Source organism: Condylostylus longicornis, unplaced genomic scaffold, assembly GCF_029603195.1.
Source record: "Condylostylus longicornis isolate FDR11 unplaced genomic scaffold, ASM2960319v2 ptg000019l, whole genome shotgun sequence".
In the NCBI taxonomy this organism is placed as follows: Eukaryota; Metazoa; Arthropoda; class Insecta; order Diptera; family Dolichopodidae; genus Condylostylus; species Condylostylus longicornis.
This window is the reverse complement of record NW_026577988.1, coordinates 485399-513132: the sequence shown is the minus strand read 5'-3', so window position 1 is coordinate 513132 and position 27734 is coordinate 485399. Positions and strand designations below refer to the sequence as shown.

The following is a 27734-nucleotide window of genomic DNA, read 5'->3' as shown; positions in this document are numbered from 1 at the left end:
AGGGGGTCGTGCAAAATTTTAAAAAATTTTCAATTTTCTGACAAGGTAGGGGGTCGTACACAATTTTAAAAAATTTTCAATTTTTTGACAAGGTAGGGGGTCGTGCAAAATTTTAAAAAATTTTCAATTTTTTGGCAAGGGGGGTCGTGCAAAATTTTAAAAAATTTTCAATTTTTTGACAAGGTAGGGGGTCGTGCAAAATTTTAAAAAATTTTCAATTTTTTGACAGGATAGGGGGTCGTGCAAAATTTTAAAAAATTTTCAATTTTTTGACAAGGTAGGGGGTCGTGCAAAATTTTAAAAAATTTTCAATTTTTTGACAAGGTAGGGGGTCGTGCAAAATTTTAAAAAATTTTCAATTTTCTGACAAGGTAGGGGGTCGTGCAAAATTTTAAAAAATTTTCAATTTTTTGACAAGGTAGGGGGTCGCGCAAAATTTTAAAAAATTTTCAATTTTTTGACAAGGTAGGGGGTCGTGCAAAATTTTAAAAAATTTTCAATTTTCTGACAAGGTAGGGGGTCGTACACAATTTTAAAAAATTTTCAATTTTTTGACAAGGTAGGGGGTCGTGCAAAATTTTAAAAAATTTTCAATTTTTTGGCAAGGGGGTCGTGCAAAATTTTAAAAAATTTTCAATTTTTTGACAAGGTAGGGGGTCGTGCAAAATTTTAAAAAATTTTCAATTTTTTGACAGGATAGGGGGTCGTGCAAAATTTTAAAAAATTTTCAATTTTTTGACAAGGTAGGGGGTCGTGCAAAATTTTAAAAAATTTTCAATTTTTTGACAAGGTAGGGGGTCGTGCAAAATTTTAAAAAATTTTCAATTTTTTGACAAGGTAGGGGGTCGTGCAAAATTTTAAAAAATTTTCAATTTTTTGACAAGGTAGGGGGTCGTGCAAAATTTTAAAAAATTTTCAATTTTTTGACAAGGTAGGGGGTCGTGCAAAATTTTAAAAAATTTTCAATTTTTTGACAAGGTAGGGGGTCGTGCAAAATTTTAAAAAATTTTCAATTTTTTGACAAGGTAGGGGGTCGTGCAAAATTTTAAAAAATTTTCAATTTTTTGACAAGGTAGGGGGTCGTGCAAAATTTTAAAAAATTTTCAATTTTTTGACAAGGTAGGGGGTCGTGCAAAATTTTAAAAAATTTTCAATTTTTTGACAAGGTAGGGGGTCGTGCAAAATTTTAAAAAATTTTCAATTTTTTGACAAGGTAGGGGGTCGTGCAAAATTTTAAAAAATTTTCAATTTTTTGACAAGGTAGGGGGTCGTGCAAAATTTTAAAAAATTTTCAATTTTTTGACAAGGTAGGGGGTCGTGCAAAATTTTAAAAAATTTTCAATTTTCTGACAAGGTAGGGGGTCGTACACAATTTTAAAAAATTTTCAATTTTTTGACAAGGTAGGGGGTCGTGCAAAATTTTAAAAAATTTTCAATTTTTTGACAAGGTAGGGGGTCGTGCAAAAATTTTAAAAAATTTTCAATTTTCTGACAAGGTAGGGGGTCGTGCAAAATTTTAAAAAATTTTCAATTTTTTGACAAGGTAGGGGGTCGTGCAAAATTTTAAAAAATTTTCAATTTTTTGACAAGGTAGGGCGTCGTGCAAAATTTTAAAAAATTTTCAATTTTTTGACAAGGTAGGGGGTCGTGCAAAAATTTTAAAAAATTTTCAATTTTCTGACAAGGTAGGGGGTCGTGCAAAATTTTAAAAAATTTTCAATTTTTTGACAAGGTAGGGGGTCGTGCAAAATTTTAAAAAATTTTCAATTTTTTGACAAGGTAGGGGGTCGTGCAAAATTTTAAAAAATTTTCAATTTTTTGACAAGGTAGGGGGTCGTGCAAAATTTTAAAAAATTTTCAATTTTTTGACAAGGTAGGGGGTCGTGCAAAATTTTAAAAAATTTTCAAATTTTTGACAAGGTAGGGGGTCGTGCAAAATTTTAAAAAATTTTCAATTTTTTGACAAGGTAGGGGGTCGTGCAAAATTTTAAAAAATTTTCAATTTTTTGACAAGGTAGGGGGTCGTGCAAAATTTTAAAAAATTTTCAATTTTCTGACAAGGTAGGGGGTCGTGCAAAATTTTAAAAAATTTTCAATTTTTTGACAAGGTAGGGGGTCGTGCAAAATTTTAAAAAATTTTCAATTTTTTGGCAAGGGGGTCGTGCAAAATTTTAAAAAATTTTCAATTTTTTGACAAGGTAGGGGGTCGTGCAAAATTTTAAAAAATTTTCAATTTTTTGACAGGATAGGGGGTCGTGCAAAATTTTAAAAAATTTTCAATTTTTTGACAAGGTAGGGGGTCGTGCAAAATTTTAAAAAATTTTCAATTTTTTGACAAGGTAGGGGGTCGTGCAAAATTTTAAAAAATTTTCAATTTTTTGGCATGGTAAGGGGTCGTGAAAATTTTTAAAAAATTTTCAATTTTTTGACAAGGTAGGGGGTCGTGCAAAATTTTAAAAAATTTTCAATTTTTTGACAAGGTGGGGGTCGTGCAAAATTTTAAAAAATTTTCAATTTTTTGACAAGGTAGGGGGTCGTGCAAAATTTTAAAAAATTTTCAATTTTTTGACAAGGTAGGGGGTCGTGCAAAATTTTAAAAAATTTTCAATTTTTTGGCATGGTAAGGGGTCGTGAAAATTTTTAAAAAATTTTCAATTTTTTGACAAGGTAGGGGGTCGTGCAAAATTTTAAAAAATTTTCAATTTTTTGACAAGGTGGGGGTCGTGCAAAATTTTAAAAAATTTTCAATTTTTTGACAAGGTAGGGGGTCGTGCAAAATTTTAAAAAATTTTCAATATTTTGACAAGGTAGGGGGTCGTGCAAAATTTTAAAAAATTTTCAATTTTTTGACAAGGTAGGGGGTTGTGCAAAATTTTAAAATATTTCAATTTTTTGACAAGGTAGGGGGTCGTGTAAAATTTTAAAAAATTTTCAATTTTTTGACAAGGTAGGGGGTCGTGCAAAATTTTAAAAAATTTTCAATTTTTTGACAGGATAGGGGGTCGTGCAAAATTTTAAAAAATTTTCAATTTTTTGACAAGGTAGGGGGTCGTGCAAAATTTTAAAAAATTTTCAATTTTTTGACAAGGTAGGGGGTCGTGCAAAATTTTAAAAAATTTTCAATTTTCTGACAAGGTAGGGGGTCGTGCAAAATTTTAAAAAATTTTCAATTTTTTGACAAGGTAGGGGGTCGCGCAAAATTTTAAAAAATTTTCAATTTTTTGACAAGGTAGGGGGTCGTGCAAAATTTTAAAAAATTTTCAATTTTCTGACAAGGTAGGGGGTCGTACACAATTTTAAAAAATTTTCAATTTTTTGACAAGGTAGGGGGTCGTGCAAAATTTTAAAAAATTTTCAATTTTTTGGCAAGGGGGTCGTGCAAAATTTTAAAAAATTTTCAATTTTTTGACAAGGTAGGGGGTCGTGCAAAATTTTAAAAAATTTTCAATTTTTTGACAGGATAGGGGGTCGTGCAAAATTTTAAAAAATTTTCAATTTTTTGACAAGGTAGGGGGTCGTGCAAAATTTTAAAAAATTTTCAATTTTTTGACAAGGTAGGGGGTCGTGCAAAATTTTAAAAAATTTTCAATTTTTTGACAAGGTAGGGGGTCGTGCAAAATTTTAAAAAATTTTCAATTTTTTGACAAGGTAGGGGGTCGTGCAAAATTTTAAAAAATTTTCAAATTTTTGACAAGGTAGGGGGTCGTGCAAAATTTTAAAAAATTTTCAATTTTTTGACAAGGTAGGGGGTCGTGCAAAATTTTAAAAAATTTTCAATTTTTTGACAAGGTAGGGGGTCGTGCAAAATTTTAAAAAATTTTCAATTTTCTGACAAGGTAGGGGGTCGTGCAAAATTTTAAAAAATTTTCAATTTTTTGACAAGGTAGGGGGTCGTGCAAAATTTTAAAAAATTTTCAATTTTTTGACAAGGTAGGGGGTCGTGCAAAATTTTAAAAAATTTTCAATTTTTTGACAAGGTAGGGGGTCGTGCAAAATTTTAAAAAATTTTCAATTTTTTGACAAGGTAGGGGGTCGTGCAAAATTTTAAAAAATTTTCAATTTTTTGACAAGGTAGGGGGTCGTGCAAAATTTTAAAAAATTTTCAATTTTTTGACAAGGTAGGGGGTCGTGCAAAATTTTAAAAAATTTTACAATTTTCTGACAAGGTAGGGGGTCGTGCAAAATTTTAAAAAATTTTCAATTTTTTGACAAGGTAGGGGGTCGTGCAAAATTTTAAAAAATTTTCAATTTTTTGACAAGGTAGGGGGTCGTGCAAAATTTTAAAAAATTTTCAATTTTTTGACAAGGTAGGGGGTCGTGCAAAATTTTAAAAAATTTTCAATTTTTTGACAAGGTAGGGGGTCGTGAAAAATTTTAAAAAATTTTCAATTTTTTGACAAGGTAGGGGGTCGTGCAAAATTTTAAAAAATTTTCAATTTTTTGACAAGGTAGGGGGTCGTGCAAAATTTTAAAAAATTTTCAATTTTCTGACAAGGTAGGGGGTCGTACACAATTTTAAAAAATTTTCAATTTTTTGACAAGGTAGGGGGTCGTGCAAAATTTTAAAAAATTTTCAATTTTTTGGCAAGGGGGTCGTGCAAAATTTTAAAAAATTTTCAATTTTTTGACAAGGTAGGGGGTCGTGCAAAATTTTAAAAATTTTCAATTTTTTGACAGGATAGGGGGTCGTACAAAATTTTAAAAAATTTTCAATTTTTTGACAAGGTAGGGCGTCGTGCAAAATTTTAAAAAATTTTCAATTTTTTGACAAGGTAGGGGGTCGTGCAAAAATTTTAAAAAATTTTCAATTTTCTGACAAGGTAGGGGGTCGTGCAAAATTTTAAAAAATTTTCAATTTTTTGACAAGGTAGGGGGTCGTGCAAAATTTTAAAAAATTTTCAATTTTTTGACAAGGTAGGGGGTCGTGCAAAATTTTAAAAAATTTTCAATTTTTTGACAAGGTAGGGGGTCGTGCAAAATTTTAAAAAATTTTCAATTTTTTGACAAGGTAGGGGGTCGTGCAAAATTTTAAAAAATTTTCAAATTTTTGACAAGGTAGGGGGTCGTGCAAAATTTTAAAAAATTTTCAATTTTTTGACAAGGTAGGGGGTCGTGCAAAATTTTAAAAAATTTTCAATTTTTTGACAAGGTAGGGGGTCGTGCAAAATTTTAAAAAATTTTCAATTTTTTGACAAGGTAGGGGGTCGTGCAAAATTTTAAAAAATTTTCAATATTTTGACAAGGTAGGGGGTCGTGCAAAATTTTAAAAAATTTTCAATTTTTTGACAAGGTAGGGGGTTGTGCAAAATTTTAAAATATTTCAATTTTTTGACAAGGTGGGGGTCGTGCAAAATTTTAAAAAATTTTCAATTTTTTGACAAGGTAAGGGGTCGTGCAAAATTTTAAAAAATTTTCAATTTTCTGACAAGGTAGGGGGTCGTGCAAAATTTTAAAAAATTTTCAATTTTTTGACAAGGTTGGGGGTCGTGCAAAATTTTAAAAAATTTTCAATTTTTTGACAAGGTAGGGGGTTGTGCAAAATTTTAAAATATTTCAATTTTTTGACAAGGTAGGGGGTCGTGCAAAATTTTAAAAAATTTTCAATTTTTTGACAAGGTGGGGGTCGTGCAAAATTTTAAAAAATTTTCAATTTTTTGACAAGGTGGGGGTCGTGCAAAATTTTAAAAAATTTTCAATTTTTTGACAAGGTAGGGGGTCGTGCAAAATTTTAAAAAATTTTCAATTTTTTGACAAGGTAGGGGGTTGTGCAAAATTTTAAAATATTTCAATTTTTTGACAAGGTAGGGGGTCGTGCAAAATTTTAAAAAATTTTCAATTTTTTGACAAGGTAGGGGGTCGTGCAAAATTTTAAAAAATTTTCAATTTTTTGACAAGGTTGGGGGTCGTGCAAAATTTTAAAAAATTTTCAATTTTTTGACAAGGTTGGGGGTCGTGCAAAATTTTTGACAAGTGTCTAAGTTGCTTGAGTTCATCAGGAGGGTTGTCTCGAGAATGTGTTGTAGGACATGCCCCGCACTCGAGTAGATGCGCACAATATATCCTTATGTGATCGCGGTGCACTGTTGTCCCTGTTATACAAATTCACAAATCCACAATATTTGAAAGCATATTTTGCAAGTAAAAGTACAAAAACGTTTTAAAGTAACTGATATATTAAAATTTTATTGCTTTTATAAAGGTAAAATACATACTTAGAATTGTGCGTGGACGTTTTTAAATATGTCAAAAAATAAGACGTGAGATTTTTTGGAATTTTTATTAATTCTACATTTTATAATCATTAATACACAAAACTATAATTTTCTATTTACATTTATGCGCAGGTTGAAAACTATTTCTAAATACCGGCGTATATTTGCATGGGTATGCTTTTTAAAATTCGGCACTTGTATAAAATTAGAATGTTGTTATTATGATTTAAATGTGGTCTTAAACGTAAATTTATTTTGTATTCTTGCATCCTATTGTATAATAAAAATTTGAAGGAGTAAGAAAAAATAAGGAGTGGAAAAAAGAAGTTTATGTAAATTTTAAATTTATTATTGTAAATAAATGTTTGTTTGTATATAATTTGGTTATTTAACTAAAATCGTTATTAATAAAATTGCGTTAAATATTTCATACTTTTGTGTATGTGTGTTGTCATTGGCCGACAATTACAAAAGCGTGGCTTTATTCCATTTAATAATGAATATTAAAATTATTGCCAGATGTTTAGTTTTCTTAGTTTATTGAACTTTTTTAATTAATAATGAAAAACCAATAAAAAAATATATTGCGTGTTTAATATTTAAATAGTTCTTCGAAGAATAATAAAATTACGTGCGGGCAAAATAAGTTGTGCGAGGTTTTATTCTGGGACAGCATCTTTAGTTTACTTTAGTGAAACCACTACGGTTTTAATTTGTTGGATTTGTGATGTAATAATTCTAAATTAACTGTAAAATATGAGTATTGGTTCTTGTGGACGATCCCACTTTGTATAAATCAAACCGATAATGATGCAAAAAATGTTAAAAGAAAAATTTAAAAAGCTGTTATAAAGCACTCAAAAAGTGCTTTTTAGTGGAAAGACCCAATAATTACTACCATCGTAAGAGCAATTTTATTGTCAATGACAGAGTAAAAGCAATGTGCGATGACTTTTTCAAATATTTAGGTGTGTTACGTTTTTTGCAAAAAAATACTATTGAAGTTTGTGTATAATAAACACATTTCTTCGTACAACCAAGAACTAATGGAATTATTAAAAATTGTTACTGTTGAACCAAAATTATAACCAAATTTTATGATTCTTTAAAAGCATCACAGTTACTCCATAATTTATGTACCCTTGTTTTATTTCGTTGTATAAAAGTACACAATCACAAGTTGAATTAACATGGAGTGCTTAAGTGCATAATTTTCCAAAACTTTATTTGAAATAGTCTATTGTGAATTTTATTATCAATTTATAACAGTATTCAAGCTGTAAATCTAACCACGGGCGGTAATAATGAATTCCTTGCGAATTTTAAGTACAGCAATCCCTCCTATAACGTAATTTTTGGGACCGAAAAATTTTTACGTTAAGTGAAATTACATTATAGGAGGTCCAACTAAACTAATATGACTAATATGTATGTACATACATATATATGTATGCACTTGATATTTGCCTAAACTAGTAAGTTGTCTGTTGGTAAAGAAAGAAATTTAAATGAAAAAAAAATAGATTATTGCATATTAAATTATTTTAAAATTACGTAAAACGAGGTAAAAATTACATTAAGTGAAAATAGGTAGGAAAAATAAAATTTACATATATCGAAATTATATAGTAAGAGGTTACGTTATAGGAGGGATTGCTGTATATCACATATTTTCATGTCAAATTTGATACTCGTATATAGCAATATTTCGTCTGTGTGTATAATTAAACTGAGATTGTATTTATAAATTTTGTAGATTTGCAGGCTCTGTTGAGCTCCCACCCAAACCAAGAATCATCTACTCTTCCGATTTATTCAGATATTTTGTTGGGATCAATTACCCACACCCTCTTATTCAATATTTATCTCATTACGAATGATGTACGGAATTGAGAATATATAAGATTTCAAGTTTTAAACAAATTTTATTTAAAAAAAAATTTTATTTAATTTTTAACTTCTTCAAATTATTGCCTAGAAATGTCTTTAAATACGTGTCGCTAATTTAAAAAAATTTCGCAATTTGTATGCCGAACAAATAAAATAAAAAAATAAGCATGTAACAGATTCGAATATTTTACAATTCGGGATTAAAATTTCGAATTTTTTTTTTACATTTCGTGCTTACCATGAAAATTCCTTAAATAACCACTCTCTTTTTTGTTTTTGTTATTTTACATTGGTATTCCCTTAATGTAAAGAATTTTTTTTTGCAATTTTCTTAAAAATATTTACAATTTTTATATTATGTGACATTTTGCAAAGTTGATGTTTGTAATAATTAAAACATTTAAGTGACATTAAGAAATTTTAGGAATTTCCGTATTTTCAACTCGTTTTATCATTCTTGTATTACAAACGAAGTGTACATTATCATCTTGTCATTATAAAATTTTGGAATTTGAATAAAATTCTTTATATTCATAAAGATGAGCTTGATTTTAAAGTTATTGTGATGTTGGATATTTTTCTGAGTGTATTTTGAGTGTATAAAATTAATTGATTTAATAAGATTAAAAATTTGGGTTTCTTCTATATCAAAGCGCGTAAATGAAGCCTCTCAAAAATCAAAAATATTGATAATATTTGGAAAGTTAAAATATCTGTGCTTTTGAGCCATAAAAAATTTAAACTATTAAAAGTGAAAATTTTTCAATTTATAAAATTTAACAGAATTTCTCCTCCCCTGTAAATCCTATAATAAAATTAGAATATTATTAAAATTGATTGCATTTATTTTGATTAGAATAACGAAATTTAAGTAAGGCGAAAACAAGAAGTTCTTGATGACTTTTATGTAGTTTATACGTTTCTATAAGCATAAAAGTCAACCCACTCACTCACTCATTTTGCCTAGTTTTCTTTTTTTTAAATTTTTTAATTCAGTTTTTACCGCTTTTATTTTATATACTCATAATTTCCAACGGTTCCCCACATCTTTTATAAATAAATTGTTGTTACAGGGCAGCAACTTCAAATCAAAGATTTATTTTTTTTCTCCATCTCTTATAAAGTAGAAAAAGTAGAAAAAAAAATTCTTATATTTATTATAGAAAAAATAAAAAAAAAAAAAACAGAAATCTGTTACACCATCATTAAATATTAGTTGCACTCATATGTCTTAAATAATATACTCAGCATTAATATACACAACATTATGTACAAATAAATGGAATGACTGACTGTTCATGCATAACTAGTTAAAAAAATAGGAAAAATAACTGTGGGACTTAAGATAAGAAGAAAAATGAAAAATGAAAAAAAAAAACCGTAAATTTAATATGTAAAATGCAATATAAGACGAGTTGATACGTGTAGGCTTTAAATGTCATTTCGTTTTTCTTATATTAAAATAGTTTTTAAGTAATATATTTGAGCATATACAAGCCTGTATACCGTAAAAAGGTGTGTGTATGTTAATATTTTGATAATTTCATGTATATATTTGGGAGACCATATACATAAGCATTAAAATAAGAAGTAGTAAAGTAGAAAACTGTTAGAATATAGAAAAAATATATTTAAGAAAGGGGCTGATTTTGTGGTAAGCACATAAATAGGTTGGTCTCTCTCTCATCATAAACATGCTATTTTACAATAGTGTCTGTCAAAATTAAGAAAATAAACAAATAAACGACTTCGAATAAAGAAATTATTCGACTTCGAAACGAAGTATACCGAAGGTTACCGATTCTGTTTGTTTGATGTTTTTTTTGCATAAATTCCGGAATTTGACAATTCAACAACTGATTTTCCCAATAAAAGCTCAATAACAAAAATACTTTTTATTACACTTCGTACTTTTTATTACACGTTTTTTTCTCCACAATTAATTGCAAATAGAATAATTAAGCTTGGTAGAACCGACTAAACCTTTTATGTTTCAAGTGAAATTTTCTTCTTTGAAGATGGTCGAATCTTTTAATCTTTGCCTACCGAATTGTAAAACAAGTTACAAAAAATATTTTTCTAATTATCACTTTTTAATTGCACTTACAATATTTTCTTTTTTCAAAGTTTTTTAAAGTATCTACGTACTAAAAAAACATTTTTCTTTTTTCTGGATAATTCTCATAGATTCTTTTATGTTTTTTTTATGCTGCGGTTATTTTGTTTATGTAAAAGATTTTTGCGGTTATTTTATGCGTTTCACTGTAATTATAACAATTTTTAAAAACCAGTATGCAAGAACTACCAAATACAATTCTTCATATACACATAGGTACCTTATAATCTACAGTACCCTATTTTTCATGCATATATGTATGTATTTTATTAGCTAAAAAGAGAAAGAAAGAGAAAATAGGTGGTTAAAAAGAAATTGTTAATAAAAAATATTCAATGTAAAGTAATAGAGATAAATCGCAGGATAAATTGGATAATTTTTTGCCTTTAATTCGATAAATCGAAAAAAAAAATTGTAAAATATTAAACGAGTTCTCGAATAAAAAAAAACTGAACAGAAAAAAGAAGTTAAATAATTGCAATTTGATATGTCTATAATTGTATATGAGAGAGAAAGAAGATGAGAAGAAAATTACTTGTCAAAATGAGAGATGAAATGATAATAATAATAATGTGTGCCTGAAAATCTCAGGTAGAAATTATGTTAAAATTTAAATAGGTAGGTAAAATGTAAAAAAAAAATAAAAAAAAATCAAATACAATTAATAGTTTTCAATCTCTTAAGTTTTATAGATATGGGGCAGGTTTGATTAGGGATAAGTCATTTATTTTATGCGTGTATGTACAAATATATGTTTTCATTTTTTAATTAAATATTATTACATAGCTTGTAACAATTTTGTTTCTAGTTATTTTATTAGTTTATTTATGGAATGTTGGTAGATAAAAAAAAAGAAACTATGAAAGTAGATCTTTTAATTAATTAAAAAAAAAAATGTGCAACTTTATCAGTCCTTCTTACTATACAATCCAAATCTTGTGATTCTTCTATAAAAATATACATTGAATTAAATTTATAGGGCACAAATACATTTAATTCGACCAAATATACACAGTGTAGCAATGAAATTCCCAAGTGCGCAAACAAAAACTTTCAGTAGTTCAGGTATTGTTCAAGTTCAGCTCGAGTATCATAATATAATTTTATTGTGGAACCGCACTTTTCAAAGCAATCTGATTACTTGCAATGCTTTTATTTGATTCTCTTCCTTTTGGTATTGCTTCTACCAATTTTGAATCATCTAAATCTATAGATATTTGAATATCCTCCAATGTGTAATATCGTCTCAATTTATTTCATATTCAGATTTCAAATTTTTCAAAACAACGTATTAAGTACATAATTTTCATTTAACTAAATAGCATTAGCTTTAAGAGTCTAAATTTTTTAAATATATAATGGATGTTCAGTAGATTTGAATTAATATTTGGTTGCTGTCCGGGAATTCAAGTGCCGCATTTTGTATATTTGCAAAAATTTTTTTATGTATTAATTTTTAAATTGTGTTCATTTCGATATTTAAGTGTTAACTATATTTTTTCTTATGAAAGAAGGTGTGAATTTTATAGCCGTGCTAATAAATAAGATTTTTAATTAGCGTTTAATATTAAAATATTTAATTTTATTTTATAGAGCCATTAAATTTATTTATCGCTGTTGCTAATAACATAATATTTTTAAATTAATCTTTTTTTTACAGAAAAATTATTATTAAATAAAAAATTTAAATTAAAATTTATGTTTTGGAGAAAAGGAAAAATACATAAATTGACGACACTATTTTACTCTATATACTTATTTTCGGGAACACTTTTATAAATTTTTGAAAATGATTTTAAATTTAAATAGTTTATGAATTTTTATTTTAAGTCAAACTCAATTTTAGCCATAAACTTGTTTGATGCCTTTTTGAGGGAATTTAGTAGTAAATTCCAGTGGTCTAAATTCATTCATGAAAAAATTAAGTATTCATTATACTTAATTAATCTAAAAGCAAAAATTAATTAATTTTCTCAAGGCTTACCTGATTCCATAAATTTTGCTGTTTCAGTTTTTTTAATTTCAAACTAGAATTTTCACTATTTTAAAGAGTACAACAAATTTATTTAGAACAATCACAAATAATTTAAATTTATTCACTAGATTCGTAATTATTTAAAAGAAATCGAAAGTTAAAATAAATATAACCGTTGACTACCGATTCTAGTCGCGTTCCGTTTGCTAATAATTGAAAATTTTTGCTAATGTTGCTGTTTTATGAAATGCCTTATTTGACTTTATTGCATTTAAAACACATTGCAGTCAAAACAAGGTGAAAGGGTTCAAATTGCAAAATCTGTAACTAATTTATTTTTTTGCTGATAAAGAATCTTTGTTTAGAATAAAGATAACAATTTTTTTTTTCCAATTTTGTAATTAAATTGAATTGACATTAAAAAGTATAACAAAGGTGCAAAGAAGTAATTGAAATCTTAAAACAAGTAAAAAATTTAATTTTGATCGAAAGTTGAAATTTTCGCCAATTTTCCTTATTGGAACAATTACTTCAAAATAGAAGACTTAAAAGATAAAGAGTTCCAAACCTTTTTTGAAAACTTTTACTCAATTGTATTTGGTTAAATTTTTTAGAGAATTTCTAGAACTTTGCAAGTATAATTTTCAAAAAAGTTAGCGAACAGTAGTTGGAAATATATTTCTGAAGCCTTTTTCAACCATATAAAGCCAATTCTTGTTATTGGACGGTCTTACCTTAGTATACCAATCTCTCTCATTTGCGACATTAATCTATGTTTAATAAAAGTAAACATTTGTTTATTTACTGCCGTTTGTTGAAAATTTTAAAATATTGGTGAAAAATATTAAAATATTTTGCGAAAAACTCGACTTTATCAAAAATTATACAATTTAAATTTTAATAATAAAAATTTTAAGAAAGTTCGAAATCAATAAATTATTTATCTTAAGTTTCATAACGTCCTTCAGCTGGTAATTTATAATAATAATAACAAGCTGTTCTTCCTCCATCATCATTTCTAAAATTGCATCCTTTTCTTGTTGTTGATCTTTCAAAACACATTTTATTACAAGATTGATCATCATATGGATCATAACTATTCCAATGGCACCAACATGTTTTTGTTTGAAATTCATATGATGAGGACCATGGACATCTTGCACAATCACCTGGTACATGATCTTCTATCGATTGATTAACAATCGAAATTATTAATATAAGAAACACGAAAGTCTTCATTATTCCAGTATGTATGGTGTCTATATAATTATATTGAACTTTCTAAATTGTTAGAACAATTCCAATTTAATAATTATTATTTTTCGTGAATTTCGCCTCCTTTTATACCCGTAAATCTAGTATAGATTAGGTTATTTCAAAGGTTATCATACACATTTTCGTATCAAAACAGATTTTCATAGAATTTTAATTATAATGGTAATTAAATAAAATGTTTATTTATTTTAATATTGAAACAAAATAAAATTAATTTCATAACATTTTGTAAATAATTCATTGTCAAGAAAGTTTGTAACAAAATATGATAAATATGTATAAAGTAATTTTTGTGTGTCTTAGCAGTAACCAAGCAAATTTAATAATATTTTAGTAAACGACCTCTCTTATAGATTCAAAAACTTCACTTAGGCTCTGAAAGATCTTCATAGAAAACTTGTTGCAATCCTAATTCCCAGGTATAAATTGGTTTTTGTAATGACTCAATTCGAAAATGTATTCAATTCGAAAATTAAATGCTGCAGCAATTAAAAACCAACTTTACTTCAATTTTCCAAAATTCGATAAGAAATTCAACGCTCTAAAATTTTGAAAACAATGTTGTGAACGAAATATAACAAATTTCGAATTTAATATTGAGAAAAAAATTGGAAGTACATCACCTTTACCTGATTTTTTATATATACCCCATATACTTTAATAATTTCATTTTCTCTAAAACCCTTTTAATTAAAATTTGAAATTTATTAGCTATTAACTTTGCTTGATTTAAGCTGCTGTTTTCTTATTAATTTAATAAACCCATAATATCTGAAATAATAAATAAAATTTTAAAAGTATCGAATGTTTGTGTGGCGGGCGGTAAATTTTATATTATAGAAGATGATCCGATTTATTAAATTACAATATCAAATTATTGTTTCCCATAAAAACTAAAGAATCTTCCTACGATGTCGAATTTTAGTAGGAAGCTATACAAACCACATATTTTTAAAGAGAAAGTATATGATCGATCGATTGTCTAACACATTTTAGAAAATGAAATAAAATTATGTTTTTATGATGTTTTTATTAATCCAAAAATTATATTTGAAAAATTTAAGATGGACTAAATTGCCCGTATAAAAAAAAAAGAAAGTAATCTAGTTTCTTTAAAATTTAATTTAAATTTTATTAATTTTTAGGGAAATTTTATATTTTTAATTTAGGCAATTTGTATAAGATAGTTCCGAACTTTTCAATCAAAATAAATGTTATACAAAAATTTATGATATTAAATAAAAAATTTTCATTTTTTTACCATTTTTGCAAATTTTAAAATTTTTTACACAAAAGTTTTAAAAATAAAATTTTCATTTTTGGAAAATTAATAAAAATTTTTTGGATATTTCTTATTTAAAATTGAATTTTTCTAAGAAAAACAAAAATATGGGCAGTCAACAATAAGTCATTGGTTTGTTTATGAACCATAGAAAAATACAAACCAAATCAACATTTCTAAATCCCCTTAATTAGGAAATTTTATTGTAAAACACAAATTTTCTTTAGTAAAAACATTAATAAAAATAATTCGCTACAAAAATTTTAAAACCAAATCTATGTTAAGCATATCATTAATAACATTTTTTAGAAAACAACAAAAAAAAAAAAACATTGTTAGTTTATTGGTTTGTTTGTTCATAGATGTAGTATTGCCTTAAGTCACTTAAGTTAAACTTAATTAACTCGACAGATTAACTATTATTATTGTTATACCACTGTCTTTCTCTATACAATTTAAATATGTAATTTTTATGTTGTATTTGTTTTTTTTTTTTGTTTTAATAAGAATTTTAAGTTCACTGATCTCATTTTCCATATACATATATGTACGTATGTATACTTACATGAATGTGTGTGTTATGTTAAAATATTTTGTATACAGTTAAAGTATCGCATACCAATAATTTTGCTTAAAAAAAAAATAATAATAAATTTTTACGATATTAAAAATTTTTTATACATCTACACAACGGTAACACATTAATTTATACATACATACATACATTAACCCAATATACCATGGGTATGAAAACAATATCACTTAATCAACTCTTAAAGGTGCGCAATATTTAATAAACATTCGTGAAAAGAAAAAAAACCAAACCAAAAAAAACTGCACGCCTACATTATTCTCTTCACTCGCATTGATATGTTCACCATTAAAATAAAAAAACAGAAAAAAAAAAGAAATGCAAATATAACAACTTTTTGGGCGAATATAACAAGTTAAGCGAGTAGCAATGCCGCCGCCATTCTATTCTTTGGCAGCAAAAAAATTAAAAAAGCAAAAAACTACGAGAAACTTTGCTTAGTTAATTTTGTCTTACACGACAAGCGCGATTTTTCACAAAAGGTAAAAAAATTTTTTTTTTGAATTTTTCATGAATGAAATAAGAAAAACAAGTAAAATAAATTAAAGATAAAAAATGATAAAATTGGAATTAGCGTTTTTTTTTTAAAAACCAAAGAATATTAAAATTATTTTTATGTAAGGTACGTTTGCATTTGAATTATCAGAAAAAAAAGAGATCAATTAACGGAACACAATAAAATAGAAGGCAATTAACACATTTAAAGCATAAAATACTTACTAGTCTAGTTCTAGTATAGAGAAAATAGAGTATTTAAAAATTGTTTAGGTTTCAAGGCACCAACCAACACAAATTAATCGAAAAATAAATTTTATCCAATATGGTTTGAAAATTTATTTTAATCCAGTTCTGTATTGCGAATATGCCTTTTTAATGCAAATATTTTGCAAATTTTATTATTATTCTAGTCAAGTTACTATTTCTGAAATTGTAGGTGAAATATTAAAGTGCCTTAGTTTAGCAAATAATTAAATGGTGTATGAAATAGAAAAACTATATAGTAAAATTATTCTATATAAAAGAATAAATAATTCCAATAAGGTTTAATAAATTGAAAATTTTCGATTCGATTTCAAACCTATTCGATAATCATAATCGATATGATAGTAGAAGGAATCCGATTCTTTTTTGAATTCATAGTAAAAATCTGCTTAATTCATTCACGTTATGAGTTTGTATAAGCTTTTCAATATTATTGTTTGCATATGGTTTGAATATATGAAAATTTTCATTATTATAACTGTAAATTTTGATATACAATTTGATTATCAGCTGAAAATGGTTACGTACTTCTGGAGTTAATTTATTAACTGTAGTTTACTCATTGTTAATTTACCTTTGAACGTTAAATTTAATGTTTCACCAATTGAAAGGCCTTAATGAAGAAAATATAGTAAAATTTTGTTTTTCTATGCCTACATAATTATAAAAAATTAGATATTTTTATATTTTGATAGAAGTTTACGGCTTTTCAGTTTCGTATTTATCCAGTAATAAGCTGAAATAGCTTACAAAAAATTGGTTTTCCGAACGATTCATGGCTTTTTATTATATCAGGCGAATTAATCAGGCCAAGCATCAATTATCATGCAAAATAACCTTACACGAAAGTTAATGCAGGTATCAGTTAGCATCTTTTTTAACAAGGCCAATGATACGAAAATCGTATGTTTAACAAAAATGTCATTTACCTTCTTCATTTCATAATTAATTCTCCAACTATTTTGTCTTATATAGCCCTTTTGATTTAGAAGGATATTGTAAATTTTAATTACAACAGTTTATTAAATGCATATAGAATTATGTACTTCTGCATATACCTAGGTATGTACGTACATTTGTGTAGACTTTATGACTATAAAAAAATTTTACTTCAAGAATATAGCGGAAACTTTTAATAAAAATATTATAAGATCAATAAATTTTGTTTTTTGTTTGCGATCACTGCATTTTAATTTGCAAAAAAAAAACTTAATTACAAATAACTTGCTTAGCTTATAGAGAATGTAGGTATGTGTATTCATATAAGAAAAATATTGTGGGTGTATATAGGAAATCAATTGGAACATTTTTCTTTAATTAATGTTCGCGCATTTTTATGTTTTAATATCGACAATTTGTTTAAAATCTTTGTATAAATGAAGAAATAAAAAATTAAAATAAAAATATTTTTCAAAAATCGTTACGGTAATTTAATTTACTAGAATATTTACAGAAATTTTATGAAAAAAAAAAAAACAAAACCGTTAACTTTAATTAATCTTATACGTGCGTTTAAGCAATATAATTTGCAACATACTCACATAAGTACATAAACTTGCATATGTACAGGTATATGTCGTAAAATAAATAAAGGTACGAGATTCATTTTTCTGCTTTTAAGAAATCCAAGGTTGAATTTTGTAAATTAATTTTAATATTGTAAAAGGAAAATAATAGCAAAAAAAAATTAAACAGGTGGTATTTTTCAAAAGTTTTTTTTTAAATGAAATTGGTGTTTAGTAACTTTATTTACGGTCGTAAAGTAAAAAAATAAAAAATATTTAATCGAATTATTTTAGTATGGCAAGAAATTATTTTATACATACGTACATATATGTACATATATTTTTAACAGTAAAATATAAAACTGGAAAAAATCAGTAAATTAATCCTCAAAATTCTTCCGGATGCCACAAGTAATTTGAATTTTTCAGTTAGGAATCTCAATGAAAGAAAAAAATCGTAGTCTTATAATTTCAAGTAATTGCTAATCGACTAATGTAGCAAAATTTGGTATAAATTTTTCGTTATTTGCTAATCGAGTGTCTGAGGCGATCACCAGTTTTTTACATTCCTAATCGTTAAATTTTTGTTCTATAAGTTAGTGAAATTTTTGCTCTAATATTTATTCGATTAGTAGTTGACTTTTAATTTTGGGCAAAAATATATTTGCTCAGCAAAATAATTGTTTCCGACAATAATATGAGAAATTTGAAGCAATTTTGATATTCCCTTGAAGTTTAAGAACCAGTAAAATGTGACGACTGCTAGCAAAACATAGCAATGTTTTAACGCAGAACGTACATTTAGACGAATCTGACATAATGTTAATTGTATTGACATTATGTTGAAAAAAATCGTTTAGAAAGCAAAATATATTTCCAATTTAGTGTTGAATATTGAAGATTGTGTTGAATATTTAAAATAATGTTCAAAAATCTTCTATAATCAATCACTAATAATTTCTGGCACAATAATTTTGCCGACTTTATAAATGATTTGTACTTCAACAAAAATTTTGAATGCGTCAAAATTAATAGTTTGAGTTCAATAAATTTTAATTCCAACAAAAATTGCTGAAAACCAAATGAAAAAATAATCAAATATTAATAGAAATTGCGAAAATAATAATAGAAAAATAAGTGATAAATTAAATTAAAAAAAAAATTCAAATAATTTAATTCCAGAAAAAAAAAATCCTAAAGCGTTAAAATGTAACTTTTTTTTTCGTATTATTTGGACTTTGGTAAATAATAGCATTGACCCTCTAAAGTTTAAAGTATTCGAATAATTTGCTTTTTCTGTTTTGTTTTTATTGTTATTTACTACCCAGGTGTTGATTAAATGCTCACATGAAGCTCCTATACCTGTGTTTAAAACAAAATAGTAAAAAATAAAGTTGGGTCAAACCAATGGTTTGTATTGTAGCACTTTTCCCTTCAGCAAGTGAAAATTCTGCTTTTAAATACAGTCTATGTATACCTATCAAACTATTAAAATTATTTTCATTCATATACAAAACTATTTCTAGAATTGCATATATTTAGGATGACGCATATATGCAGTGTTTGAAATAAAGCAAAAATTAATATAAAAAGGGGTTAACATAATGCTCGATTTTAAAGTTTAATTATGTGAGTTAAGAAAAATAATTATATTTTTTAATTTCATGGAATTTACCGTTAGCTTTTTATGTTTATAGAAATTTGAAAAAGCTTGCGGTTTCGGAAATATAAGGTGTCAAAAATTCAAATTTTACAAATTTCAAGAGGCCATAACTTGAGAGGGGAAGGAGATGGAAAAAAATTTTCTTCTAACGAAATGAACTATTTGTTAATGTCTAAAAGCCCATAAAATTTCAAGCTTCTACAGGCTGGGGTCTAGAAAATAAACGACATCAAAAATTTGGAAAAAACGGACTTTAGATAACGGTAAATTTGAGCGGCCATTTTGTTTTTCTAAAGTTAACCTTTAGTATACCCAGCTAGGGGAAGTAAGCCACTGCCTTTCTGCGTTTGCAAAATTTGAAAAATCCTTATGGTTTCATTGCACTAAATAGTTAAAGAATGGCATTTTTAGGGTTTTGGGGGGGTATAACTTCTAAAGGGGGGGAGATAGGTAAAAATTTTGTTCCACGAAAATAAGTTTCTAGTAAAAATCTATGTACGTACAAAATTTCAGCTTTCTATCTTCAAGGGTGTAGAAGTTTTGTAAACAGACACACGGACGGACGGACGGACGGACGGACGGAGAACTTGAATATCATTATTTTGTTTTTAAATTATTTTTATACTTGTAACTAATTAAAAATTAATTAAGTTCATGTCAGGGTTTAGATGTAAATAGGACAGTGACAGTGTTAAAAAACAAATTGAATAGTGAAGTTCTATTATGCCTAATTAGGCATAATAGAACTCTATTAGTCTAATTAGGCATAATAGAATTCTATTAGTCTAATTAGGCATAATAGAATATTATTATAATATATGTTGAAAATTTCACTTGTGTTTAAATTTAGCACTACCAGGGGCATGTGCATAATCTACACTTACAATTAGAAACTAAGACTGATTTAGTTAACATTGATGTAGTATACTGCAGAACAAATGTAGACTACTTTTAAAATTAGGCTACACTTGCCACAAGCTTCGGAATGACTATTTCTCTTATGTTGGCCCATATTGTTATTTGGCTATTGTAGCTAAATGTCGCAATTTTCTTGATTATTTCGGCTCTTGCAATGGTAAACATTAAATTATTTCATATATTGGCATAATATCAGTTTACTAAGAAGAAGCCAATTCTCTCTCTTTTAAAATTTTACAAATTAAATTTACAATTTGTCATAATTTACAAAAGTTCGTGTAATTTTATTTCCAGGCCGAGGGAGATAACTGATTCAAAATTCCTATTTTTTGTCCAGTATTCTCTCAAACTCTTCTTAAAAATAAACACTTTCGGATATTATTAATTACTAATAATATTGTCAAAATTAAAATGCTCGGTAAATGTTTTTGTATCAGTAGAGTACAATACAAGAGAGAAATAAAGTAAAATGAGTACTGAACGAGAGCACATAACTTACTTTTAATGTATTCCGGTCTTATAATATTTTGAATAATATTTCATAAATATAAAAAATATAAGTTTCTTTCATATTGCCATGATCTCTCGAATATATTTCAAAATAAAATAAATATTACACATGCTTAACTACGAGTATATTTTAAATTCAAACTTGTATAATTTCGCCTTTTATAATCATCGAAATTATTTACCAAAAAATAAAAAAAGCAATAAACATCACTATAAAAGTTAAAAAATGTTTTATTCGTGCCCATATTATTATGATTAAATAGCGTAACTAATTAAAATTATCATTAAAAATAAAGTTTTGCTATAAAAAAATCAGTAAAAATTTTAATGAACTTTCGATTAACTTTTTGATTTTAAGGTAGACCTTTAATTTTTATTCGTTTATATTGAAATATTTTGTAATTTTAATTCAATGAATTCTCAATGATTTTTAATAATATTGTTTTTCTACTTTGGAATGCACTTAAAATAAAATTGTTTTATTTTTTACATTACCAAAAATAATTAATAATTTATTAAATAAAATGTAAATAAAATTTAAATTTGTAAGAAACATTTAAGACACATGCATTGCCCCCATATTTCTTATATGTACTCACTGAATTTTATTTGTTATATAAATAATGTAGAGAGAGACCCATTGAAATTCGTTCAAGTGCTGCCATATTATATAAGTTATTTTGTTAAAAAAATTTCAATTATTTATTAATTTAACTATGAAAATCATTGAGAAATGAACAAAAACAAATTTGTTTCGGTTTAATTGTAGTCGCTGTGTGTTAAAAGGAAAATTAAAGTAAAAGAATAAATTGTTGCACGTGCTTCAGTGTAATTCCAAAAAATACAAGTATATATTATATTTACATACATATTAATATATTTTTATAATAAATGCATAACAATCAGCTCACGTCCAAGGTAGATTATTACTTATTTTTGACCTTTTATCTTTTCATCATCCTACAAACTAACTAAATACATACAAAAAGAAAGATAAATAATATTTTGAATAAGTAAAATAAGAGTTACCTACTTATTTATTAAGTAAATAATATAAATTTCTTAAGAAAGAGCAAAAAAATCCAATTAAAAATTTAGGGTAATTAACTATTTGGTTCATGCCAATACGTGTACGCTTTTGAATTAAATTTAATTTGTAATTTTAAACTTTTATACAATACCTGCCTGCCACCTATAGTTATAAATTTGAATTAAAATTAAATTTAATACCTTACGCTTCGGCATTGCTATACTCTTGTTTTAATTTTCTATCTTTTATCATTTTGAGTTCAACTCATTGTTTGAATTTGAATATTAAAAGTATTCTAGTAATAGGAGTGTCAAAACATTTATAAAAAAATTTGTTACAATATGCTTTTGCATAAAATAGAAAAATTAAAAGCAAAATGAAAATAAAACCAAAAAACAAATTCAAGAATGCACCGAAAATACTTTCAATTTTTCTACTTCCCAAGCATAAAAATCATGCAATTTCAATTTTAAACTACTAAAATGCAACATGATCTCATAACTATCGTGTAATATAATAAGATTTTGTTTCATTACAGAAAAGCAAACAAAAAAATCTGATGTCTGTGCACTTCTTTTTTTTTTGCCTCGCTTGTATTATAGTAGAGTTCAATTACATTAAAAGCTAACTACCAAATAAAAGTAAATAATTTTTTTTTTTATAATTTAATATTTAATATCGCAAAAAATAACTTTTGCTTGTCTCAAATGGCTGGTTTCTGTAGTTTGTTGTTTTTTTTTTGTGTTCGCCTTTTTATTCGCTTAGCTGTATGAGAATAATATTGTTTACTTTTGCTAATGCTATAAATATTTAAACAGAATGAGTGTAAGCAGTAAGAGCAAAAATTGCCAACCTTTTCTTGATCGGAAAAAACAAAGTTTCTTTTCGAAACCCATTGGACACAATGCCTTTCCAAGGTTGAAATTGCGAGTTGTGTAGAAGTAAATTTAGAGTAAAATCCGGCCTATATTTTGTCATTTTAAGGCGAAATACTTGTTTGAATAATTGATAGGGAGTTTATTCTTACTTTATGATAATTCTTAAAATTTACATTTATGGCTTGATCCGAATAATGAGGAAGGCAGTTTTTTTTTGTCATATGTTGTTACATATATACAAAAAGTGGCGCCGAAAATGTGTTTCTGCCAATTTTTAAATCTTATCGCTAGATATTACATATGAAATTGCATTCTTAAGTTCTTGAATTCCTTGTTTGTATATGTGCAATTGCCTGCATTTTTGCGATGCAAACTGCTTCAGTAAAATCCATACTACTCGAATATCACTAAATGATTCGCAGATCATAGTTTTTCGAGCTCTGCGTTCGTTAATGTTTGATATTATTAAAATTATATTAAGACATGATTTAATATAATCATTAATGTAATTTAAGTTTGATTTAAATAATGTAAGGTTTATAGATTTAATATTAGATCGCAATTATGTAAACTAACAATGTATAGATATTAAATTACTTACATTCAATTCGATTACCTTATTTTGTGTATGTATATTATATCGATTATTTTACTTATGCCTGTCGATTCTATATCTAGTTTATTTTGTTTTTAATTCATATTTAATTTGTACATAGAACAATTTCTAGATCTAGAAAAATTTTATAATAAATAATTTAAAGAATGAAAATTATATGTGTTAATTTTAATAAAGCAATTAATAAAATAATTTAATGTAGATTAAATGAAGCAAATAAGCATATTATGTAACATAATAATTTTGAAATTTTAACCTACTAGTGGTTGATAATGGTTAATTATTGTCACTTAATAAGTAGGTAGCTTGTTTAATGAATTAATTTTCTAAAAATTTATAAAAACTTATAAAAATTTAAAAAATTTGGGAATTAATTTTATTTTTTTGTCATTAAAAATAATAATAAACTATTGGCAATTATTTAAAATAATATTTTGATTTTTACAGTTATTGAAATTATAATGTTTGTCAAATTTAACAGTTTCCACAGTTAAATTTGACAATATTATAATTTAATTTTAAAATTTTTTGTTCATTTTGCACAAAAATCCTTTATAAAAGTAAATACTCGTACAAAAATTCTAATCGTACAAACTTTGAATTTTTGAACCTATAATTTTTTGATATAAAATCATTGGGCGACATTAAACAAAAGAACTAGTTTTTTTAATATCTCAATAAATATCAAACTGGTTTTAATTAATTAATAATTATATAGGAAGCATAATCTATATGTTTATTGCGTTATTTTAGCATAAATTGTAATATGCACATACGCATACGTGTGTATAAACTTAATTCATTTAATTAACATTAAATTAAAGTTTTAGTTATTTTGTAAATATTTCATTCCTTAGAAATGTAGATTATTAAATATGTACATATGTATAATACACATATCTCTCATTGATTTGGTAATATTCTAATCTTGAAGCTACTACTAGAATCCGAAAGTTAAAATCTGGTTTTCCTAATAAAATTTTTATAAGAAATTGAGTAGAATCATATTGGACCCTAAAAATCTTTTTCTAAAAAATGGAATGTTTCAAATATTATTATGGAAGAACACTCAGTTTTACAACATACTTTGATATTCTAATTTGATATAAAGAATTATAAAATAAAGCTAGTAAAGTTAAAAATAAAAAACAAATCTATAATTTGTTCATTCCTTGTTTACACATTTCAACTGTAACGTGAAAATAAAGGCGAGTATAAAATAAATATTTGGTTTAGAAACGTCGTCGTTGGTTTCAAAAAAAAAAAATTACGCTACAATATAAAATTTTTTTTTTATTAAAAACAACAATGATAAAAAATATGAAAAATCAAATCAAAAGCATAAGAGAACTGAAACAGAAAACAAAAAATAACAATCCATGACCTTCACATAAAAATTCCATGTTAGATAACTGGCGTGACGTGACGACTACTAAAAAAATTTTTTTTTTTTTTACTTTGTTGTTTTCTTTCTATTGCCATAGTTTGTTGTTTTAATTTTTAATAACTTGGAAAAAAGTAAAAAATAGAAACAAAAAAAATCTCGGCATGTAATTAACTTTTTTGTTGTTTTTGTTGTTTTATAGCTACTACTTATTTACTACTACACTACTATTATTTTTATTGTTATTGTGTTGCGTTGTGGATTTTTAATATTTGGTTTTTACTTTTTATACCCTGCACTTCGTGAAGGGTATATTAACTTTGGTATGGAGTTTGTAACTACTTGAAGGAGTCATCTGCGGTATGGACATATATATATATTCTTGCTCAGCGTAAAATTCTGCGTCGATTTAGACATGTCCGTCCGTCCGTCCGTCCGTCCGTCCGTCCGTCCGTCCGTCCGATCGCACGATAACTCAAAAACGAATAATGCAATCGACACCAAACTTTCACAAGTTGCTTCTTTTGTGCCAAGGACGAACCCTATTGTTATTGGACCAATTCGGACAACGGGTTCGGGTAGCTGCCATACAACTCAAAGAGTTTATTTTAAATATTTCAAAAACTAATAAAGGTACAAATATAAGATTTTGTATACATGTGTCCAATTATATTCTACATATGCTCTAAAAATTTTAATGGAATAGCTGCACCGGTTCGGGTGGCTGCCATACAACTCCAAAAGCAAATTTTTTATATTCGGCAAAATAATAAAGTCAGATTCATGAAACTTGGCAGTCATGTGTCCAATTATAGGTCAGATATATTTATGAAGTTTTAGTGGAATTGCTTGACAGGTTCGGGTACCTGCCATACAACTCCAGAAGCTAATTTTAAATATTTGGAAGAATAACTAAGTCAGATTCATGAAACTTGGCAGTCGTGTGTCCAATTATAGGTCAAAGATATTTCTGAAGTTTTGGTGGAATTGCTTGACAGGTTCCAGTAGCTCCCATACAAGTCCAAAAGCTTATTTTAAATATTTGGAAAAATAAAAGAGTTAGATTCATGAAACTTGGCAGTTGTGTGTCCAATTATAGATCAGATATATTTGCGAAGTTTTAGTGGAATTGCTTGACAGGTTCGGGTAGCTACCATACAACTCAAAGAGTTTATTTTAAATTTTTCAAAAACTAATAAAGGTACAAATACAAAATTTTGTATACATGTGTCCAATTATATTCTACATATGCTCTAAAAATTTTAATGGGATAGCTGCACCGGTTCGAGTGGCTGCCATACAACTCCAAAAGCAAATTTTTTATATTCGGCAAAATAATCAAGTCAGATTCATGAAACTTGGCAGTCGTGTGTCCAATTATAGGTCAAAGATATTTCTGAAGTTTTGGTGGAATCGCTTGACAGGTTCGAGTGGCTCCCATACAAGCCCAAAAGCTTATTTTAAATATTTGGAAAAATAATAAAGTCAGATTCATGAAACTTGGCAGTTGTGTGTCCAGTTATAGGTCAGACATATGCGTGAAGTTTCTATAGAATGATTTCACAGGTTTGAGTAATTGCCATACAACAACGAAGGGTGCAGGGTATAATTCAATCGGTTTATACCGACTGAAACGTTTTTACTTGTTTTTTCTTTATTCTTACAATAATTATTGTAAACTTTTGTTTTCATTATTAAATAAAGAAAAAAATTTTGTTTTATTTTTGAATTTTTCTTTTTTTTTTTAATTACGGCGTTTTATTTTCATTAAAATCAAGATCTAATACTAGTAAGTGAAACAATAAAATTACAAAACTGGTAACAATATTCACACGATTTCGATTTTACAAATTTATTACATTATAATACCTAGCTAATATTATTTTTTAAAAAATAAAAGTTATTTATTCCAAAATCCATAAATTTGCCGGCAGAATTTTTGTCAATTTCGGCCAATTTGCAGCTTTCATTCTACAGAAAGTATTTATTTTAACACTAAAAATTAAAAAAGTTTACTTATTAAATATACTCGTGTTAAAAAAGTAATTCGAAACAAAAAAAAAAAAAAAATTTCGCCCGAGCAGGGACTTGAACCCTGGACCCTTGGATTAAAAGTCCAATGCTCTACCGACTGAGCTACCCGGGCTATATATTTTACGAATATTTTTTTCACTTTTTCCAAGTGTTCATTTATTACACTCAATATTAAGATAATATTGTAAACAAAATATTAAATTTTGAATTAGTCAGCCAATTAAAACCTTGAAATTATTCATAATTGTTATAAAAATAACATTTATTATAATAATTATTTTTATATATACATATATACATATAGTGTAGGTACGAGTACAATGATAATTATTAAATTTTAACATAATAATAAATTTTGCATTTTTAAAGCAAAAAAAGCTTTCTTTTGTAAAATTGTGTTAAAGATCACGTTTTCTGAGTCATTATTAGCAAAAGTAGCTAGCTGATAATATTATGTACGAACAAGTTAATATTTTATTATAGTTTATTGGGGTATTTTTCTAATAATAATCAAGTGAGACATAAAAAGAATGTTCTATTGTGGTAGACAATATTTTGTGTTTTTTGTTTTGGTTTAATAATTTATTTTTAATCGAAATTTCTTCAATTGAATTACGTGGGTGCAATACTTAATTATTAAATTAAGTATTTACGTTCGTGTGTATGTGTATATGTGTATGTTAATATTCTAAATTGAATATTTTCTTAATTATTTATGGGAAATTATTTTTATTTTCAATTTATTTTCAATAGATACGCACATAAATATGTAATAGATATTACAATGTTATTGGCAGTGTATTGTAGTATAAATGTTAATATTAAACTTAAAAATATATGTATGCATATGTATAAATACCTACTTAGAAATTTAATGATTTTTATGTCATAATCACCTTCAAAATTTGATTTGTGTTTTGCTTCAAGCTTTTTTAAAGTATTATAAGTATGCAATAATTAATAAAAATGAATTAATTATTAAATTTAATTAAAAAGGTCTGATCACAAAGTGAGTAATTAAGATTTTATAATAAATTTAAAGAAAAACATTAATTATTATAGTGGTAATATTAGCTAATTTTCCCTTCTGTA

The 27734-nt window shown here is 26.2% G+C and overlaps 1 protein-coding gene and 1 non-coding gene across 4 annotated transcripts in view; one reads left to right on the top strand and one right to left on the bottom strand.

Moving 5' to 3' along the window:
• LOC129606565 (formin-like protein) overlaps positions 1 to 27734 on the top strand; it is a 127395-nt gene that overhangs the window by 69299 nt on the left and 30362 nt on the right. The gene's annotated exons all lie outside the window — the stretch shown is intronic.
• Positions 26682 to 26754, bottom strand: Trnak-uuu (transfer RNA lysine (anticodon UUU)). Its single transcript has one exon. It is a non-coding gene; the product is annotated as a tRNA-Lys (tRNA).